This window comes from Astatotilapia calliptera, chromosome 11 (genome assembly GCF_964374335.1).
Source record: "Astatotilapia calliptera chromosome 11, fAstCal68.1, whole genome shotgun sequence".
NCBI lineage: Eukaryota > Metazoa > Chordata > Actinopteri > Cichliformes > Cichlidae > Astatotilapia > Astatotilapia calliptera.
This window is the reverse complement of record NC_137432.1, coordinates 14,024,781-14,047,805: the sequence shown is the minus strand read 5'-3', so window position 1 is coordinate 14,047,805 and position 23,025 is coordinate 14,024,781. Positions and strand designations below refer to the sequence as shown.

Below are 23,025 nucleotides of genomic sequence, written 5' to 3'. Positions count from 1 at the left end.
TCATTTTTTTCTGCTGAGAAATGCCCAATATTGCAGTTTATAGATATAAATGTTTGAAGCAAGGCTGCTAGATTGCATTGGTGCTTTATAGTGATCTATCACTGCTGGTACATATTCCTATATATACCTTTTGTGGCATTCTTTGAATGTGATTAGGCATATTATTAATTTGACTGAGTCAGGTTCTTTACCAACTCCAGTTAAAAAAACAACAACTTTGTGTTCTGTAATAAATCTTGAAACGCAGCTTTTTGCCCCCCTTAGATAATTACAGTTTGGCTGCCTAGCTCCACTTTCACACAGCAGACAGATTGTGGAGTTGGTGAGTTGGCCTGTAGTTCTGAAACTCTCCTTCTTTCATTATCCTTATCTCTCCATATCTCTCTCTCTCCTGCCCCCACAACACACACGCATATACATTGCCAGAGGGATTTGCAGCAGCTAGGCAGAGCACGCGTGTGTGTGTTTGTGTGAGAGCACATGCACAGCGGGGAGTTGCCAATTACAGCAGTGATTAAAACCCAGTAGTGTGGAAAGATAGAGGAAGAGGAGAGAGAGACGGGAAGGAAGAAAGAAAAAGAAAAGAAAGCGATATGGATGGACAGACAGACAGACAGACAGTGGATGATATAATGAAGGAGAAGACAAACGCACCCCTCCACATGCAGCCTTTTTCATAAATGTTACAGGATGTTATTTGTGATATTTATGGACAGCCTGAGTCAAATTTCAGTAAATGGTTTGCTGCAATTTCCAAGAGAGGCTCTTTACACGTAACTAGAGATGTATCAAAAATAACCAGCGTCGCAATTATAAGTGTCAGCATCATTTCAGACAATCACAAGTGTGTTGAAGGGGAGTACGCCACAAATCAGCCCTGATACCTTGTGTGTCGTAGCATTACACACACAGTTGTATTTAGAACCAAGTAAAGAGTTGATTGACAGACCTGACATGGATTTAAAATGAATTTAGAGAAATTTTCTCTCTTGCTGATGTTGTCCACAGGATGAGAGTCGGATCCACAATCCAGTGGGACTGATTTCAACCCTGTCCAGCATTTACTTCTATTAACCACAGGAAATCAGCATTTCATGCCTCATATCACAAAGAAAAAGACAGAGAAATGCTTCAAACTGTTTAAATAACAACAAAAATTGCTCAAAATGAATCTGCGGCAAGGAAGAACAGAAGGAAAGGGCTGAATGAAAGACAAGCGAATGACCCCGGCCGATGTGTTCCCCTCTGCTCCTTTTCTCTTGCTGCCACCACACTGATGACTGCGAGGAGAGGAGGTGTGAGTAGAGTGGAAAGGAGAGGAGTAATGAAAAGGAAAGGAGACAAATATAGCATACAGGACAGGAAACGGATAAAGGATCTCAATGATCAGGTCAAAGAAAAAGAAGAGGAGAAGGAGAAGCCATAAGGATGTTTAGACACTTATAATCTGATCACTTTATTAGCCTTACAGTCCCCACGGGTGTTCATAACATGTATAATGCCCAAAAAGGGAGTAAATGATGCATCATTTCTAGATTATCAGGCCGTTTCACTGTTGTTTGGCTTCCTCTCTTGAGGCGAATATTACAAATTCTTCAGTTCTGCCTGTGCTGACAGATCATTCTGTTGACTAATAGGAGGGTATACGGTGGTTTGAGGGTTTCGCAATGATGCCGTAGCTGGATCCATCTTCAAGACCTGGTTTCTGTTCACACATAGTTCATACACAATACTAGAAAAGCTCATTCTAGTACTGAAAAACAACCTAGTCCAACTTTTCAAGCAAAGTAGTCTCACCGGCTCCAACATGCAGCTGACGAGCTCACATGAGCTCTGTGACATGTTAGCGTTTCGCATGATGTGTGTGATTTAACATTGCTTCTGAATTCATATCAGGCGCAATGTTGGTGTAGTTACAATCAGGAGGTCCTGAAATTCGCGCTAAGCACTGATTATTAAGTTGACATGAGATATATATGGATAATGTCTACCAATCATTTAACACCATGTTGTTTTCAATCCTCCAGTTTTGTCTGGTGGACTTGAAATTTCCAAATGAATACTAAAACTCCTCACAGGGTAAGAATCAGACTGTAACTGATTGCAAAACCACTGAATACCCATCAAAAAATATCACTGATACGATGACCAAGCAGGTTGAACAGGACATAGCAATGCAAAATCACAAAATAGCTACATATGAATTAATCTGGGTGAGTGAAAGGTCCGTGTTGAGTAAAGTGCCTCTCAATTACCGTCATGTTTTGTGTTTCAACAATTTCTGTGCTGTCTTACGGACTGGAGAAGCTGCTGTGCCCCAGTATCGCTGCCATTGTGGCGCTTACAGTCAAATTCAAACAACATTTTAATGACCAACAAATTAGAGGGTAAAAGTTGTTGTTGTACTCACTGAGTGAAAATGTACTGTCCGTTATGGTAAACCTGTCAAACAGCGGCATATTCTCCGCCACAAAGAAGAACAGAAAATGGCTCGAGACACATTTTCAATACAAATGTGATACTTCGCATCTCAAAGCCGAATTAAAATTCCTTGATTTCTTTTATTCATCATATCGAAAGCCAGGCAGCTTCTTTTTAAGGAAGCCAACGGACAGTTTGATGTTTGTGCATGATGGTGTGTGGTGTGAGTGTGTGTGTGTGCGTGCGTGTCTCTGCAGAGTGGCAGGTGAGTGAGCTATCTGCAGTGCTCACACACTCACCCCCTGCTGTGTTTAATCAATACAGTTCTGAATTCCAGCCTTCACACACGTCTGCGCACGCAAACACACATGCACGGACAGACACAGCTTTGCAATATCTTTCTGCACGACGCCGAGGGAATACTAAATATGAGCAACTTCACACTTACGCTGCTAAGTGCATACGCAGTGCCCACCCCACCACACACACACACACACGAGTGGGCGAATGTGTGTTTATATGTGCATTTCTCTGTGGATGTGCGATATGTGCGTGTGTCCATAACGGGCCGGAGATAATTAATTCTAGTTCATGGTGTCCACCGGGAGAGCAGAATATCAAGCTTGAACGAGAGACGTGTGCGCGTGTGTTTGTGTGTGCCTGTAAGAGAGGCTCTCGAGAAGATTCGGAGCAGCAACTGGATCGATTTGAGTTCACCCAGGATGGAGAGAAGATGAGTGGAGACAAGCAAAAAAAACAATAAGAAACAAAAAATAGCTACTTTCAGCTACTCCCCCATTCACCAGGGGTCGGCACAGCGGGTAGCTCCACATATTTGATTTGGCAGATTTTTACACCGGATGCCCTTCTTGATGCAACCCCAAAGGGATTGGTGTCTCCTCCTGGGAATGAAACACAGAGCTTCTGCTCGATAATCTGTACAAACTACTACACTATGGTGCCACTAATAAGAAAGCAAAAATAATATATCCTAATATTGGTAGGACTTTCTGGAAGCTGGTCTATCTGGATAAAGGCTAGAAGCAGCTAAACTTCAAACTACTGCCTTCAATGCAAACTACTGCCCCCCCGAATCAGGAAGTGGACAGAAAGGTCAAAGGGCATGTTGAGATGTTTTCTGTATGACTTATATGGTATTTCTGCATTTTTGGCTCATTTAAGACAAGATCACAAATTATTGAGGACATCAATGTTCGCGGCTATTTCTTTCTGCTTTTCTTATACCTTTATTACAAAAGTATTGAGGTGAATTCATATTAGGAACCTTTCTTCTACGATTTTCTATGAACAAGAATGAAACAATTCCTAATTTTGTCACTTGTGGAGAACAGCAATACCACTGTGCTCTGAGAAAATGTTTTTCCAGGTAGAGAAAATCTCACTTTGGGGAATTAATGAATGTGTTGGTGCTTTCAAAAAAATCTAATAATAATAATAATCATAATAATACTGATAATAACAGCAGGAAGGCATCTATAATGCCTTTCAAAGTAAAGGCGTATCATCACTGCTGTGGGTTTTTTATCTTGATGCAAATATCTCGAGTAATCCAGGCTTATTTTTTTCTAATTCACGCGTTGTTGTGTTTTCAGGTTCTTGTCTTGTCTTTGCTATTTTCAGATAATATTGTGCGACATTATATTTCACATGAATTTAGAAACAGCAGAGTGCAGTCAGTTAATTAGCCAATAAAAATCCTGGGGATAACATGGAGGTGTGTTGCACTGCGAGTACAAATCTGACTCAGAAACTATTTACGTGCCGTTCTCGAAACCTCTGAGTCCCATCCCTGCTGTCGATCTCTGAGTAAAAATAACTGTATTAGGAAAAATGTGAAAGTGGGCCGTTTTTAGACAGAAGATAATTAAGCCGAATATGGAGTCTGTTTTTTTTCTTTTTACCTGTCACAGTTTCCCTCTTCTTTCCTTTCGCCTTCCCTCGTTCAGTGTTTTCTGTCCCTCATGACACCTTGCCCCCCTCCCTTTCTCCCTCCACACACACACACACACCAACCAGCTTCCCTGCTGCGAGAGCAAACACTCATCTCACATGATCACCATGACGATATAGAAATATGAATTATGCATAAAGGCAGTCTCGCCTCGGCTGCGGGTACAAAGCTGTGTGGGTGATATTCTCCTTTCAAACGATAGGGGAAATGTCCCCTTCGTATTAATAATATAATAATCTACTCTGCCACATTATTGTCTGCCGTGTTACCGTCTCATAGATGCATGATTTGTAGGGTGTACCGCACATTTAATGGCCTTGTACACAAGGAGCAGGGAACCATTAGCAAATTTAATTTAGGAAATATTTGAGTGGTGTGTGTGTGTAAAATTAAAATCAGCATGAACGATAAAAACATTGTCTTCATATTTCAACACTAATCACAGAAACACAGAGCTAATTTCAGAACGGCCTTTAAATAGACTTTAACAGCACCGAGGGCAATGTAATTATCTTCTGCTGACTTTGCGTTTCTACCCTCATTGTGTCATTTGAAGGTCACACTGCGGTTAAACACCCCTCCAATGAGAACAGATAACAGGCATGCAAAAATGCAATACAGTGTCAATATATTGCACGCCATCCATTGTTTATCAGTGTGAGTCCTAATTGTATTGTATTTCATCAGCTCAGTATTGAAGGCTTCCTAACAGCGGAGCAGCATGAAACAGCTCTCTGTGTCTAAACTCTGGCATGAGCCATCTATCTAATAGACCGGCTATTATTAGATATTTGTCTCACACAAATTTGACACTGAGAATATTGAAGTTGCAACAGATCTAGTGTTGACAGACAGACAAAAAAAAAAGGATGTCTATATTTGCCAAGAAAAAAAAGCAGCTCCTGAAAGTGCAAATAAAACAGAAGAGGCCCTGAGAGGCTGTGAATCATCAGGAATGTGTACTGTACAATATCAGGTAAAATGTAGCTTTACAGCAGCATGTGTTTTCTGTAGGTAGGTTTTAGCTGAGCCAATGAGCAGAAGAGTCCTTGAGGCATCGTCTAAAAAAACTGGTCAGAAATGGCTGGAACACACACAATATATCAACCACAAAAAATCGCATTAAAATCTCGCTATTAATATTTTTATCCCAGCAGGCAAAGCCAAATGACCATATTACTGTTCATCTCTGACAATCGAACAAAATAACGGGTCTGGTAATTCACGCTTTGGTGTAATTCATCCCTGTCATTACACATAATCAAATTATGTTATTAACTATTAGCAGATTAGCAAATTATCTTATAATTGTGGTCAACTTTCACGCAGTTGTTTTTATTTATTTATGTATTTTTTTGCAGCTTGGAATATTCTCCAACAGCTTTCAGTGTTAGTTCCCAGTGTAAGCAGTGCCTTGAAGGAAACACAGAGTGCACTGGTAAAGACTGAGGTAGAGAATAAATAACATTTCAAGTACTTGTCCAAGTCTGTAAAATCTGTATGTAAAATTCTCTATTAAAAACAAACAAATATTGAAATTTGAACTTTTTGAAGAAGTTTTCTCTTTGTAAACCGTGCCAGCAGCCCACTTGTTGACAGCACACTATATCCTACAACTGTAAAGGCAATAACATTGTAAACTGTGAGCTAAATACGCCATATCCAATTAAAAAGATGCTGTTTTATAAACCCATCTGTTCAGAGTTTTGCCAACATAATTGGCATTGCGAAATCTTCACCAGATTTTACTGTATACTTACAGTGTAGAGGATTCAAGGTGTAATTTAGTATTTTTTCCATAGTGAAATATGTAAAATTCTTGTTACAGCACATCAATGTTACTGCTTTTACCACAAGTCCTAACAGATTTTGAAATAGCCACATAATAGCTATGCAATGGCACTTTTGCCTGTAATTTAATTTACATTGCTAGTCTGTTTGCTTGCATATAAATGCATTGCAATACCGCCTCCTTCATGTAGCAAGGCCTTAATGTTTTACCTTAGTGGTATGAGTCTAAATATCTACTCAGTGGTAGACTTTAGCTGCACACTAAACAGGTATGACAGAAAAGGGTGCAGGTGTGGCTGTGGATGTGTCACTTTGGTAGGTGTGATGGTGCTGACGCTCCCGCCTGCCTCCCTGACACCTCCTCAGTATGTAAGAACCATCTCTCTCACTGCATTATTTAAAGGTGGAGAGCAAGGCGCAGACAGGAAGAGAGGGAAAGGGGACAAGAAGTGTAAGAGAGAGAATCAGGTAGCCTTCACTAGCGCATATTTCAACAAAGTGACTGAATTATAAAAGACTGAAAAACATAGCTAATTACAGCACTCTTTATCCTCCATATCTATCCCTCTCTATCGCTCGCCGTTTCCCATGTGCTTTCTCTCCTCTCCCCTCTGTTGTTTCTGTTTGTTTCTCCACCGCATCCCTATCTCCTCTCTTCCCACCTCTTTCCCACTAGAGTTAACAACTTGCCGGAAGAAATATGATTAGCACAGCAGAGAGCCACAGTTTGCTGGAGAAGTGACACACACAGGCAATATTCCCCAGCTGTGCTTTGACAGAGGGAAATGGAGGAGAGAGGAAAGGTAAAACAGAGAGACAGGGTGTGTGACTGATAATAATAACAGGGCAGCACAGCAGCCCACTGGTTAATTTAGTTGGCTTCTGTGTTGAGTTTGCATGTCCCCCTCTAGTGTTTGCTGGGCTTCTTCCCACATCCCAAAAACAGACAGGTCAGGGGGACCGGAAAAGTCTAAATTGCCCCTCAGCGGGACCGTTTGTGTAACTGTATTATCCATATGATGCAGTGGTGGCTTGCTTAGGGAGTTTCCCTGTCCTCCTCTCTCAGGGCACATGCAGACAAAGCCTAGTGCTGCTGCCCCTATATAACCAAGCATTGTCATTTAGGAGTCACTAATTTTGATAATATATCCATCCATAAAGGGTAAAAATGTGCAAGACTTACTTTTCAGAGATTATGTAGGTAGCAAAAAATCAGTTGAAAAGCCCTAAATAACATAAAAAACTGTTTACCTTTGCCAGCATCATTCTTTGGTTATCATTCAAGTCTCCTCTATCAATGTCTGTGCATCTTCCAGTTTGAAAAAGAGAAAACCCTGTGCAAATTGCAGGAATAAAATAATGAAATAACATGAACAGCATTAAAGTTAAAAGTGGAAAATTAAAAAGAAATGGTTCAGTGGCCATTTTAATCAGATTTTTTAATAATGCAGAATCACTGATTAAGCAAAATTCACAAGCTGTTTTTGGACATATAAGAAATAAATATACAGAAAATGACAATGCTATCAGCTGATGATGCAGTCTCAGGTCATTTCTCCAAAAAACCTTGTGTGACTTTTGAAAAAAGTTAGTTTTTAGCCGTCTCTGAATTAAAGAAAAAATAAAGGGTGCAAGAAAGAACGGCGAGGGGTGAGGGAGAGTAACGGAGGCTTTGAAAAGGGAAAAGGCTAGAGGGGAGGGAGGGAAAGCGAAGTGGTTTTAGGCCGGTGAAAGCCAGCAGGTCACAGAGGTTCCCTTTAAATTTAGAACAAACCACAAACGCTGAATGTCTACTCCAAAAGGCTGAATGACTGATTATAATGGCTGCCTGTTTCGATCTCATCCCGTCAGCCTCTCAGCATTGCTTTCTTAAGCGTGCTGTGACTGGTGAGCTAACATGTGGGCTGGCCTGCTATTTACAATTACAATTTAGGCGTTTAGCTGAGGCCTTTATCCAAAGTGACTAACAATAAGAGAAGCAGAGGAAAAAAAAGGTGATAGTGTGTGCTATTCCTGTGATCCTCAGCTCCCTGGTAAAAAGCAAGAGCGAGAGACAACACTGTGTGAAGACCTTAAGGACAGGTGCACAACAAGATATGTATCGTACATTTTTACAATGAGAGAGAAGCAAAGTGATATTGTTTTTACACACTATGATGACACAGCTGCTGTATTATATTTTAAAACACAGGTTTTTCTTATTTGTCTTTGTGTATGATATCATTTTTAGCTATGCTCCTGAACTATTAAAAAAGTACAGAAAATGGGTCCTTTTATTAATGTTTCGTTGCTTTAGATTAAATCAGAATATCAAATTATTAGAGTCTGATCAGCTATTTAGGTTAACACAGGAGGCAGTCACACAGGCTGGAGACACAAACCTATCCCCTCAACAAAAAAATAATATGAGAGTCAAGTTTGAAGTGCTTTCACCCAATCCTTCATGTCCTCCATCTTTAAACATCAGGGAGACGACAGTGAGTGCCAGTTTAAAGGGTCAGTGACCCCTCCCCCCACGTTCATTTTACTAATAATCCTCACTGCAGTCTGACATTACAAACCTATAGGTCCTTACAGGTAACTGTGCAACACTTTCTAACAAACAAAGTCAAAAACCCATCAGTTACTGCCGACCGTCTCACTGAAAATAGAAAATCATGATCATGATCTGTATTTGATTCTGCAGTGTTGCAATTCTAAGCACTGCGTTAGAGCACAGAGTAATGCGTGGGACACCTATCGCAACAATCATCAGAACAACTCCACACACACACACAAACAAACACAAGAAAAGAAGAAATAATGTGAAAACACACAAAATAATCTCTTAAATGTGCTGGTTTTTATTTCTTATATTGGAAATAAGTTAAATCTGACAAATATAGCAATACCTCTGAATAATATTTTTATAAGCATACAAGCTACACATAATACTCGATGGCATTCACAGAGCTGGCGTCCAAACATAGATTTTCTTTTTCTTCCGTTTTGTGTAAATTCAGCCGCAGTTCGATTTATCTCGCTCACTGTCAAAATGCTGTTTTTAACTGAATTTGATTCCTGCATTGATTGGCCAGTGGGGGGGGGGGGGGGGGGGGGGGGGGGGGTTTGAGTCTCCTCCCTTTTTTATGGTATATAGCCGAGTAACCTGTTGTTATGTTTTCATGTGAGTTTTCCTTAAACCGAAACCTGAAGCATGAACACTATGTGCATATAATAAAATTCTAATGAATCCTTTTTGCTTTAAAATGTCAAAAAAAAAAATAAAAAAAAATCTAGTACCAGCAACATGTGTATCAATCTTGTAGCAATAATAAAACCACAATGTCACATATTTAGGTAAAAAATCTATTAAACACTGTAGTTCTTCGGAGACCTGTTTTTAAACCCTTATATATATCAGACGGTGTAGACAAAAACTTCTACTTATCTGCCCTTGTTAGCCAATACTAAGCCAATATAGTCCACACTGCAAAATGATCTTACTCAGTTTGTATCTAAAGAGAAGCTCAAGGAAAGCGTTCTTATTCAAAATGCAACAGCAGTTACGTTTCTGCAGTTTTTTTTAATTTTTAGTGCACTTTTTATCTCTCATGTGGACTAACTCAATCCAATGCAAAAAAGGAAAGAAAACTACATTTAGGAATTAGAGACTACTTCTAGATTTACTTCTTCAGTTTCAAGAATTCATTTTACAGTTAGTGGAAACAGTCAGAAGATAAATGTCTTGAAAGCAGGCACCATTTTTAAGAAGAGGACAGCACAGAAAACATCAGAAGAATGCAGAACATAACCAAACAGAGCAGGTACTCACTCGGATAGATGTAGCAACAGCCCATAAAACACATCACTAAAATGCTGGAGTCTGTCTACTATCCTGTCAGGGTGCAAGCTAGTTGCCTTGGCCCTGGCTGGGCGTTATTTGTGAGCCAAATCCTTAAAGAACAAGAAGCTTTCTCTGTGCCTAAACCTGCCGACAGACAGGGGGCTTTGAAGGCCCCCAACTGAGCTCGGCACAGAGCTTTGAAGCCAACTGAAAACTCTGCTTTATGGGGCTAAATAAAAGCGAGGAAAAGGGGAAAGTTATAAAAAGCAGAGAAACACAGAGCACTCTTTTTTTTTTGTTGTTTTGTTTTTTTTCCTCTGCTGGCTCATGGTTGTGAGTTTGTGTGCAGCTTGGTGAGTAATTGCACAGCTAGTCTAGTCTAGACACGTTCGAAAACATATGTGAATCTATCAGTGAGGATGCAGCGTGCTACTCTGAATTACATCTGCTCAAAAATATTAGACAATTAGCCCCAAATTGTACGTTAATAACATATATTTGAAAAACAAAATTATAGCAAGAACACACTGAAATGTATTCACAAAATGTGTGTGTTTAAAGTAACCATTTGTTATAATTTGATAAATTTACAGCTAAGTAAAATAAAGAGCTACAGCTAAAAGGAAATCACTTAATAAATAAAGTTGTGTATTGATACACTAGTTATTTATATACATGTTTATGCTGACTTAAATCAGTTTTTTATGTTTTAAAATCATTCAAAATAAATATAAACAAATAACAGCACAAATCTTATTTTTTCCCCTAACAAAAAAAATAAAATCAAATATTGGTCTATTTGTTCATTAAACACCAATTCTTTCAATTTCTAGCATTTCTTTCCATTGATTTTATGTCAGGGACAGCTAGTTCACAGCCTCATGATATAATATCACACTTTTATTATCAAACTTCAAGTCAGACTGAAAGGCTAATTGAATAGTTTCATGCTAATAAAGCTGTGTCTGTGTGGCAGACTGAGTAAACAGCTACCTATGAGGTGAAAAGCTCAATTCTGTTTTCTTTTTATTTCCCTTTTTTCAGTTCTGTCACCTTGATGTTTAAACCTCAGCTCTGAAAAACAATTCTGGTGCCAGGAATCATCCATGAAACATCATTGCCACGGCGCTTTTTATGTTACTCTGTCTAATTAATTATCAGAAAAACAAACAAAGCCTTATCTGAGCTGAAGCCTGTGCATTTTCAGGTTTCTGCAGCTGGCTTTTTTCTTTTTTTTGGACACACATCTGCAATCAGATCATTCGCTCTGGACTCTCAGAAAACCATTTATCACTTTCTTCTCCTCTCTTTCTCTCTCACTCTCCTTTCAATGAGTCCTTTAGAAACACACAGACCATCTCCAGCAGACAAAACAGTGGACAAGCCTCTGTGATGTCCTGACTCATTCTGCTGCTCTCCTCTCCAAAGCCTTGGGGCCGACGCAATGGGACCCAAAACCAACACGCACATAATGGGGCCTTGTTGGAGTCGCCTTAATGTTTCTAATGTTATGTAAATGAAGAGAGGAGAGGGCAAGAAAGGAGAAGAAGAGGAGCAGAGAGGAGGAGGAGGTAGTGGGAGTGTTTGTGTGTCCGAGGAGGCCGCTAAGCTCCCATTACCAAGGGATTAGGCAAATGCTGCCGTTGTATCGATGCTGGTTCGACAGTGAACCGCCAACCGTAATCCCCTCCTCTCTTCTCGCTCCGACAACGCCTCGTCAACGCCTCCTCTCCTCCTCTCTACACAGCGCCCTCACCACCACCACATCATCGCCGAACTTGGTCTGGATTCAACTTTTCAACTCTTTCCTCCTGTTTGTCAGTCATGAATATACTCGAGCTCACACGGACTCAAAAAACACAAACACTACCAGAATTACTTGGTTCACAGCCAGTGTAAATTTGTCTGCTCATTGATTTCTTTGACATGCAATGTGTGTCTGTGTGTGCGTGTCTGTGAATGTGCGAGAACTGATCAATATTGAAAGCCAAAAGTGCCTTTCTGGTTTGTCTGTGAAGTGTTTGCCTGGAGCCTCGGAGCGCAGCTATGACCTACTGGCTTCTGAACGCATCAACTCTTGAGTTTAGTGATCCTCAGACTCTGGGCAGGGGGACGAGCGCTGGTCTCTGGATGCTGCTCGCTGGTCCCTGGGCACACTGGTGGCTCCTTTAAAAGAATTCTGGAGACTTTATCTTCCTGAAGTGAGAGAGAGATAGAGCACAATCTGTTCTATTTGTAGGCATGCAGTCGACTCTGTGTTTGTCTATCACAGGGGTTGTATTTTTATAGACTTAATTATTACATCAGTGATTCGAAATTAGACATCCACAATTTTTTTTATTATTATTTTTGAGTAGTTTGAGAAATAGCGTTTTAAATAATGTATGTGCATTTACTAGTTTGTAAAGATGTTCTGGGTACAGTTTTCATACATGTTATAAATATAAAAATATAACAAATAACGAACTGATTAGTCGCTGCATATGTTATCGCTAAAAATTCAACACAGCTCAGGCTGAAGAATGTCATCAAGACGTGAGGAAGCTATTCTGAGACAAACTAGCTGTGTGTGTGTGTCTGTGCATGGTGACACAGTTGCAGGCAGAACTTGGAATACTCAATTATCACATTAGCACATCCAGGGACAAGCCGAAAGGCTTCACACAAATGTCTGTGCGCAAACACACATGTATGCACACACACTCCACCCCCACATATCTCTGGAACTGCAGGCCCCCTGCTGAGAAGCTCAAACACACCAGCTGAGGGTGGGGGGAGTTGTGGAGGTGGTCTGGTGTTGGAAGAGGAGGGGAGGGCTGTTGGTTATGGAGGAGCATGAGGCTGGTGAGTGACATTGAGACCAAGGTTAAACACAAACCATCCGTTCTCTTCTGTTATAGGCCGATTTCAGGCTGGCAGCAGCGGCGCGTCACAAAAAGCAGATTCCGTGTTCGTTTCTGGGAGACCTGCGACGGGGGCGCTGCTCGGGGTTCTGACGGAATACTCGATTTAACCTTTGCTGCGTTGCCATGCATTGTTTTCCAGCTGTGCCTTTCGTTAGCCATCTAGCAAAAACATCTCAGGTAGATTTCCAGACATGTAGTGCTTCCTCGTAGCGCTATTTCCCCTGCAATTAACCCTGGAAACAGACACCCTCCACAGACAGAGGCTTTACATTGCAGTAAGTGTACATGCAGGTTGGTGCTAGAGTCAAAAAACATTACAATTGTCAGGATGGCACAACTGAACTGTGGCTAAAAAGACTCTCAAACCTAGCTGGTGAAAATGATGAAACTTTTTGCATTGATTGGCCAGAATCTCCAACCATGATGACAGGTGTGGTTTTGACATTATCCACTAATTGGAAGGCTGGTTTGATCTTAGGCTTCTCCAGTGGTCATGACAATGTGTCCTTGGGTAAGACACCACTCCTGATGCATCCATCAGTGTGTGTGATGTATAAAGCATGTATGTACTGATGTGTACATGAACTGGTCAGGTCTAGAAAGGGGCTAAAAAGCTGCCAGTCCAATTAATCATAAAAACTGTCTGCCTAATATTTTGTAGGTCCCCTTTATAGTGGCAAAATAGTATGAAGGGGACTGATAGGGTGTAGCTTGCTTCATATTGGTGAAACAGACCCTAGAGGTCCTGGGATATGGACCCAGGACCTCTGGGGGTTTCCTGTTGTCTCTGGCACCAAGATGTCAGTGAGACTTTTGGGTCTTCTAAACCAGCGGTCCCCAACCACGGACCGCTTTAATGTCAGACAATATTGTCACGGCCTTTAAGGTGTCGCGGATAAATACAACAAAATTAAATGATACGACCAAGACAAAAACTGTGATATTCACTTTGTAATTGTGTAACTGTATTAGCAATGTCCTCTTGAAATGCACCAACAACATTGAGAGTAACATCCTCCTCTCTGCCCCTTAATGCTCTCTGGTCGCTATGGTAAATATTTCTTTCAAAATAAGACACACAACTACAACACGGGAAAAGACCCAGGGAAACCAAGCTAACAATAAAAACCCTGAAAACCATAAATTTCACACCTGAGCCTCAACTCTTGCGGCCTGGTACCAACCGACTCACGAACCGGCGCAGGGGTTGAGAACTGCTGCTTTTGACCATTAAATTGGAATCTAGAGAAACTTGGTGACCTTGTCAGCACCTTGAGCTCTTTTTGGTTTTCCTTACACAAATCTTGAGATGTTTTTGGATATGGTGGGACAGATGTCGTGGGAGGGGGTTTCATTCCCATGAGGGTTTTGTGATAGGTCGGAAACATGCGTGCACATGTGCATATATTTCTCTGCTACACATATATACTGTGCCAAGTTGGATACAAATAATGATTAATAAATCAGCAGTGTCTACACTTAACTACTAATAAATCCTTTAGCTGTATGTAATGGCTGCAACACACTGACAATTAACATTTCTTGACCTAATGCACTGGACAACAGTCGGAGCATATCACTGTTCTCAAAAACAGATTAAGGAGATTCAGATTAACTCATATAGTTCAGCATCGTGGAGAACAAGCAGGGTTTTATTTCTTTTGTTTGTTGTTGAAGCAAAGTTTTGTTTCTATTTAGAGTCTGATGCATTACGTGATACTGAAACGCCACAATCATGGCAATCACAGTTCTCTGTTGAGTGCTTGAAATTGGAGTTGATAAAATGACTCCACAGGCACAGCAAGGCTCACTGATGCTGATTATGGTGTGTGAGTGTTTGTGGAGCGCTTGAAATGACTTTATTATTGCACTTCAGACAAAAAAGAAAACAGCACAGGCAGATTACATTGTTCTGATCTCATAAAAAAAAAAGATTAAAATGTTGTAACAGTTTTTCCAGTGACGATTAAAGTCACTTTCTGTAGATGCTGAAAAAATATTTTGGAAATAACAGATTTAAAAAGTTGTTTTTGGCACCTATGAGGAGAAATCATCACAGTACTGTTAAGGTTAGAAAGCCAAAATTGAAAAATAAGATTAACAATGTTTTTAAAAACAACAGCCAATATATTTCTTTAACAAATTATTGAGCAGAGTTGGTATTTTATAAAAGAGGCTCTTTTTATTTAATTTATCCACAGTAGTTTGAAAAGACCTGCAAAAAACAAACAAACAAAAAAACAAAAACAGGTGGCTCACGCTGTTAATTTCTTTGTGTTGCTAAGGAAACACCAAGGAAATATAACAAAGGAACAAATGTGGATGAACATCAACACCTGGAAAAATTCAGCAGTGACTGGTGCGCTAACAAAGAGCTAATTGAAACAATCAAATCTTCATGAACAAGAAATCGTGCTAATTCAGATACAACAGAGTCGGGATCAAATGCGAACAAAGGATTGTCTGCATCAAAGCAGTGCATCACTCTATGATAGAAAACTGTGCTTGAAATGAAAGCTGATACATTTACCCTATATATATTTGTTTTTCTATATTTGCACGAGATGTATGTTTAAAATAACAATTTTTAACACTTTGTATTACTGCTTTTTCAGGAAAAAGACAACCAGTAAGCACACTCAGGATTTAATGTCATCGAGGTTGGCTATCAGCTGATATGCTTTGAATGTTGCGGCTATCTAAAGTCCAGTGGCTAGCCGTTCAGATGACAAGGTCACTATTAAGCAGAGAAAAACAAGGTGCATGTCTGTGCTTTGTCATGTGGGTGATTTTAGTGTGTCTGAGCTTAAGTGCTGGAATGACACTTTGACTCCACTGGTATGCTGTACAGAGGGAAGGAGGAGGGAGGGCCACGGATGTGTAACTGTGACAAGCCTACAGATACAGCCCGAGCAGACAAAAAGGCATGCTGAGAGGCTAATGGGCATTCTGCGGTGTGACATATGTCTGAGCAATGAAAACCTTATGACACATCTGGGGGTTACTGAACACATTCTGCTCCGTGTCGGTCTGTAAGGACTCGCTGTTTGTGTGTTTGAACACATCTTTAACTATCTGTGAGACTATTGCTTGATTCTCATATGACCTATGAAATGTAGTGCTTCCAGTTTGACAGGGTATTTGTCTTAATAGACAGGAAGTGGTGTGACTGTGACTTGTCATTCACTTGTCTTTTTTGGTATTTTCATTTTTATTTAATTGTTTGTTTGGTAAAGTACTTAGTTAGGTTTAGAAAAAGATTAGTCTTTTGGTTAAAATCAAAAAAAATATTTCTGCTTTTTCAAACTCCTTTTTTCTTTTCTTTTTTAGATTGCCTTGGTAACTGGTCCTGTTGAATGACTCACAAGAAAGAGATCCTTCCAATTGAAATGCATCAGTTTCAATGTCATACTGACTCACAAAAAATTGTGGCTTTGAAAAAAGCACATGAAGACACGTTTCCTTATCCTTTTTCTCAATTTGACATGAAACTGCTGGTCCATGAGGCCTGTGGCTCACGTTATTTATTTATTTTTAACGTAGTTGCTATTTGTGGTCACTGAACTGAGGATAAATACTTGAGTTACAAGTCGAGGGTCTTTTGATTATAGCTCATTTAATCTTAGTTTTATGAAATTGTATGAAAAATCATACTAAAGAGAGACTTGAAAACAGCGAGAGAAAAAGGAGAGAGGCAAGAACGTATAGGCAGAGGTAGGTAGGCGACTTCAGATGTTTTGCTCGGTTACTCGTGAAGATGCATTTACTCATTCCTGTCACACGTCTTTGTACTGTTTGTGTCCGTGGAGCAAAAGCAAAAGATTGACTACAAAGTCTGTGCTGATCCAAGCATTTTAACTTTTTTGTTTGTTTGTTTACAGCAAAGAAATAATTTCATTTTGCATGCAATGCCCCTACAAAGTTATAATAGACAAACTCTGAACCATCAGGAACTTTGTGTACTGACCCGTTACATAGTTGATTTTTAACATTTCATCTGCATTACAGTTATGCTGCCCCATAGTCTGAGATATTAAACATGCTAACATAAACCTGGGCTAGTGTGCATTCTGAAAGAAATTAGCATTGCTATTAGCTGCACCTGTGTTTTTCTTGGCTTTGCTAATACCTGCAGCATGACATAAACATTTCCTCATTCCTCACAGACATTTAGCTTCAACATTTCCTCTTTAATCCATCTGCTATTTAGGTTTTAAGTCACTGAAATGAAATGTTTACAAGAGTGAATAATTACCTGACTCCTGCAGTTTTCTTACCTTGCTGGCAGAAAGGGAAGATGTGACTACTGTGACTGTAACCACAGTAGTTATGTATATATATTGTATATTTTTTTATGTTTTAGTTTTGAACTAAAGGCCTACGAGTCTAATTAAAACTTCTATTTTAGCTAATAGTGGCTACATTCACCTAGCGAGCTAACATGTTAATACTGGCAGCTTTATGGCTAATGTTTTGAAGTAAAGAGGCAAAGAAACAATCAACTCTACATTTTTTCTTTTTATAAAAGACACGTTATGTGTTAATGATAAAGATATATTTTTTTTAAGAAAGGACTGCAGTTATCAAGCAATTTTAGGCTTACTGCATTCATGTCATTAGTCACTAAAATCTAGCTTTTTCTTTTTGTGTGATTATGGATGAAGCCACATCTTGTTGTTCTCTATGGTGGTTCATTTTCAGAGACACCACTAATAATGTTTGAAACACTGTTTTTTTTTGCTGTAACAAGTCAAAATGGCTGAGAATAATCTAAAATATGGCTGTATGGAAGGATTTTGGTGCACTGCAGCAAGCAAGCTACACTTGGGTATCATCTATTAAGTCTTTGTGCATCAATAAAGTTTATTATTCAACATTGATCGGGTATAACTGACTTTAAGCTTTTTATTTATAGTTGCACTGCTTTTCCTGTCCACTTGCCTAATTGGTTGATAAATCACAACTGCAGGAAGCAATTGATTAAATTGGATGGTAGCTCACCAGAGCCTTATAGTTTCTTCAAGCTGTGATCCCTCTCTGTGGATGTCTACCCTTGTTTATGTGCGTTTAGAATAGTGGAGGATTTTATTCTCTACTGTACTTTAAAGTTAGCAAAGTTAGCAAAATAGCACAGAAAAAAAAGAGAATGAAAGCTAGACTAAGAAAAATAGGACAGTCATCCAGAGATGTTCTGTTACTCAGTAAACGTTTTTCACAGAGGACATTTTGACATGTCGGAAAAGCACAGGTGAGGATAAAAAAAACTTTCAACCATTCAACTTCCTTTCTTTCAGGCGTCTAGTCTGTATTCAAACTGAATTTCTTGAGGTAAATGCGTGTTGTGCAAAAAACACAGCCACACTCTGTACAAATCAGAGCTAAATGCAGCAATTTGCTCTTGTCCAGAACATGAACTGTAAATAATACACAGCACACAAACCACAGCCTGCAGGCATGGGAAACGTGTACAAACAACTGTGAAATTAAACATCAGTCGAAAAAAATGGCGGTAATCTAAACAATGTAATTACAGGTAATTCAACAAACTGTGAGTGTGCCATCTGTTTGCAATATTAGAAATGTACTCTTTTGAATAGTGTGGGATTTTTCACACACTGATATGATTCATGGCTTTGTGGCAAATACAATGTACAACTGAGCCACAACACAATACCTGTCTGTTATTCAAAGTGCATTCAAATATGCTTCTTTTTCTAGAAATCCGCTCCATTAAAAAAAAAAAAATCCTTTTTATAGTGTGGTTGCGTAAGTAAAGTTAAGTTACATTTTTATTGTCAGTTGCACTTTTTATAATACGATTATTTGTCTTTATCAACTAATAGCTTATAACACTTTGTCACCCATGAGAAAATCTGAGTACTGTGCAAAAGTCTTGAGTCTCTTTTTTTATTGTACTTCCATTGAGCCAGACTTTCTTGTAATTAAAAAATTAAAAATAAACTTGAGTAATAGTTCTTCAAGCTTTGAATGTCTTTCAAAGTTTTTCTTTGGTCTTTGGATACCTTTTCACTCAGTCCAGTCCCTGTGCCTGATCTTTTTTATGGGAACCTTGTTTGGACCACTTGAGACTGACCTGTGAATCATTCAAGTATAAAAGCACCAGAGTGAAGAGATAACCAGTGTTGTTTATGCAGACATCGTAGAAAAGGCCTTATTTTAATTAAATTACTTTTTTTTTTATATATCTTTAAGCACTTACTAGTTACTAGCAGGCTTTAAACTTGTTCACAGTAGTTTGTTCAACCTATGAAAAATTCCAACGATAATATAGTTTTGCAGACATAAAATAGTATTTTTGCAGATTCTCAAAGAGCCATTAGATTAAAAACTTGCCGTATTTCAGCATGGTGTCCAGTGGGTTTTTGAAAACTTTTAAGGAAATTGGACAAGTGGAAGACAAAAGAATTGACAGGCTACTACATTTCAGGGAGTGGTGTTTGAGAAGTACCATTGATGCACCATGTAATAACATCTGGACAGCATCTGACTGGCAACAGCTTCGTTTTACAGCATGATAATCATCCCGAAGAGACAAACACATAATGTAAGGGAAAGCAAACCTTGATAGAAAAACACACAATGGAGTTTAGTGAGTGGTAGTTCTCATATGTTTAATGTGACAGTCTTTAGATATTTACTAAGCTTCATATAGACTCAGTTTGTTTTTATTTGAGAGAAGCTACTATAGTTTCTCTAAAGGATGAAGATCTAAGTAAGACTTTCCTAAATTTCCATCCATCCATCCATCTTCATCCGCTTTATCCGGGGCCGGGTCGCGGGGGCAGCAGTCTAAGCCGGCACACAATGCACCCGACCCCTATGGCGCCTCCTGCGGGTGGTGGGCCTGCGGGAGGATGGGCCCATGTCTCCTCTTCGGGCTGTGCCCGGCCGGGCCCCATGGACTAAGGCGCTCGCCCTCGGGCACCCTCCCCGGGCCTGGCTCCAGGGCGGGGCCCCGGTAACCCTATCCCGGGCAGGGTAAACTGTTCCCTCGGTGTCCTTTTCATAAGGGTCTTATGACCCTGCTCCTAAATGTATTCAATAATAGTCCTTTATTTTAGTTTTTACATATTGATAAAGCAGACAAGTTTCATATGGCATCATCCAGATAACATAACATATTTTCACTACTACAAAGTTACCATGTATTTTATGTATTTTTTACTATGTACCCACAGTTGGCAGCACATGTCAGAAGTTAGAAAATAACTGGTAAAGTTACAACAACGCCAAATTAACGTAGAAGGTCTTTTTTTGTGTGTGGCCATTTTAAATCATTACTAGCTTGTTTACCTTTCGGCTCTCACTCAGCCTGGCTCAAGTCCATTTTACATTCAGTCTCCTCACCTAACAGCTGATCCGGTGGACTCTCCACAGATTCCTCGAGCCAACTGAGAATATTTCACAGACACCTGAGTGTGTTTCAGTGTGCCTGTGTGTGTCAGGTGTGTTAGTGCTAGCCTAGCCAAACCAGTTTGTTCAATTCTGAGTAAATCCGAGAGTGAGGAAGCGTGTGTGTGCGCGTTTGTGTGTGTGTGTGCATGTGTGATTAAGCGTATGTAAAAAGGTAACCTTTAGTCTTGGCACTGCACAGCCTGGGAAACAACAGAGTGGGGTCAGGTGTGCTACTTCCCTGCCTAACTAGCTAACCTTGCTAGATATATGTGTCTGTGTGTGGGGGTCAGCTGGGGTAGATGACCTTATATTTAGGGATTAGCTCAGATTTGTCTGGAACATTCACTGCTTACAGCATGGGGTTGACAGATGATGACTAAATGGCACCTAAGATCATGTCTTGTTCACAGTGAAGATGAGGTAGATGCTAATAACCGTGTTTTGTATCCTCGTACTTTGTGTGGATGCTCGAGGGTGGCCGGATGAATCACGTTTGCACCGGAGAACCAATACATGACTGCTGTGTGACAACACAGTGATTGAACAAAAGTGTAGCCTGGAGTAACGCTGTGTACATGTGAGTGTGTGCGTGTCTCACAGACTGCTTCGCTTGTAGATAACAGTCTTTTTGTTCCTCTTTCTGTTTAGCTGCCCAGTTTCCACATAACCTGAAGCCTTGTTGTTTTATCTCCTTCTTTCCATTTATTTATCTTTCTAGTTCTCTGACACACACACACACACACACACACACACACACACACACACACACACACACACACACACACACACACACACACACACACACACACACACACACAAGAATAGTTGTGTTTCCATAATTTCAGAGAACATTATGTTGGCTTACATTTATTTCCTGGAGCCTATAACCTTAACCATAACTCCTCATTGTTTGGACAGGGAAAGGAAGTGATGTAAATGTATAAACAGATTTAGTTCCCCACAGCATGTGGGATACTCGTCCATGCATCCGTATATACAGACACGCCCACACAAAGAGAATCGCACATTAAAATCCTTTAGTGTTGTCCTAATTCCCAAACAAACTCCTGAAACTTAATTTAGCAAAATTTCCAGTCATATTTATTTTGTAAAAGTCGACAAACTTGACCTGAACTAGCGTTATACTTCAACCCATCACCATGTGTGTTCTTGTGCGTGCGTAACTGTGGACATGTGTGCAGTAAATCCTCCATAATCCAACAGCCCTGCCTCACTGTACTGTTGGCAGCACATCTGGATTGGCACATGAACTGGCACAATGGCCGATCCACCCTGAAACACTAGCCCACATCTGCTGGTTTCCACAGCTGTCAAAAACTGATGTTAGCTGTGTTTTTCAGGGGAATCACTGATTTATTCATAAATGCATTGGAACTAACCTAGCATGGACCATCATTCACTGCGCGTACAGTTACACATATGCACACAGAAACACGTGCCACACCGAATATAACAGCACACAACAAGTAGGGTTATGAAGCAGTTAGTTTGCTTAACTTTTGCCAATCAAAGGAAAATGATGATATGTTTTTTCTTGGCCTGCATACTTTGTGTAGATGGTTTTATATTAAATAAGCAGATAGTATTTCTTACAGAGGTGGTATAAGCGCCTCGGAAATAAAGTAATATGAATTCAGAACAGATTGTTGCAAACAATCTTGGCTGCAGTACAAAGCGCATATTCACAGTACAAAAATGCACATTTCACAATATGATTCATACATTCATACAAGCTCTATTTAATTTAGACTATTATTACTATATATTGCTATGTCCCTTAGCCTTGTGACATATTACACTAAATAGTAGCTGTTGCTAACTAACACTAGCTAAAAATTTCTAATAAAGTCTTGGCTGGTATATTGTTTATAATATGATATTGCATAAATATCAAAAATTACATTTATATTTTATATATCAAACTTTTTAAGCATGCATTTTTTGCATTTGTATAGTGAAGACAAAGATAAATATGAATGAATTCACAAAGCTTTAAAATGTAAGAAACAATGAAAAAAGGCAGGCAGCACAAGCATTAAGTATGAAAATCTGTGTCATCTGGGATCTTTTAAGGCAACTTTGTATCAAATAAACCATCAGATAGGCCAGTGAACTCACTAAGAGGACAATATGATGTCTGTGATTCCCTGTCTAAAACTCTCCCCCACGGACACAGGTGCAAACTGAGAGCTAGTGTTTCGGTGTGCAAGTGTGTATCTATGCGTGCGAGTGTGTGTACGGGGAGCTGTAGAGCTGCTGTGGGAGAGAGTGGCACAGGTGGCACGGAGCCCCGGCAGTGCCGAGGGCATCGGATCGGCATGTGGCGCACGGCCAACCACACACAACATATGCCAAGGGAAGGCGAGAGAGAGAGAGCAAAAGAGAGAGAGAGTTCGGGAGGAAGTGTTTTTCTAACTACCACATGGGTCCACAGGTCTCCTGTCTTGCACCATATGCTGTCAGCGTGTCTGTCTACCTGCCTGTCTGTCTCCCCGTCTCTCTGCCAACAGAACAAAGTGCTGTCAATGGTCAAACTGTCAGAGCCAAGATGATGGGGCATGTGATGCTATTGGGGCGTTGTCTGCCTCAGCCCTGAACATCTTATACACAAATGCACGCACACACTCACATATATACGCAAGCGCACATAGCCCTACATCTGAGTGTGCACA

The 23,025-nt window shown here is 40.0% G+C and overlaps 1 protein-coding gene and 1 long non-coding RNA gene across 2 annotated transcripts in view; both read right to left on the bottom strand.

Annotated features, from left to right (window-relative positions):
• ctnnb1 (catenin (cadherin-associated protein), beta 1) overlaps positions 1-10,125 on the bottom strand; it is a 39,370-nt gene extending 29,245 nt beyond the window's left edge. The window contains exon 1 of the mRNA XM_080308248.1: positions 9,999-10,125. The gene's annotated coding sequence lies outside the window, so the exon portion shown is untranslated. The remainder of the gene's footprint in view (positions 1-9,998) is intronic.
• Positions 10,126-19,527: 9,402 nt separating this feature from the next.
• Positions 19,528-20,718, bottom strand: LOC145431738 (uncharacterized). Its single transcript, XR_013912018.1, has 2 exons — positions 20,231-20,718; positions 19,528-19,965 (listed from the first exon to the last, which is right to left on the bottom strand). It is a non-coding gene; the product is annotated as an uncharacterized LOC145431738 (long non-coding RNA).
• Positions 20,719-23,025: the final 2,307 nt, after the last annotated feature.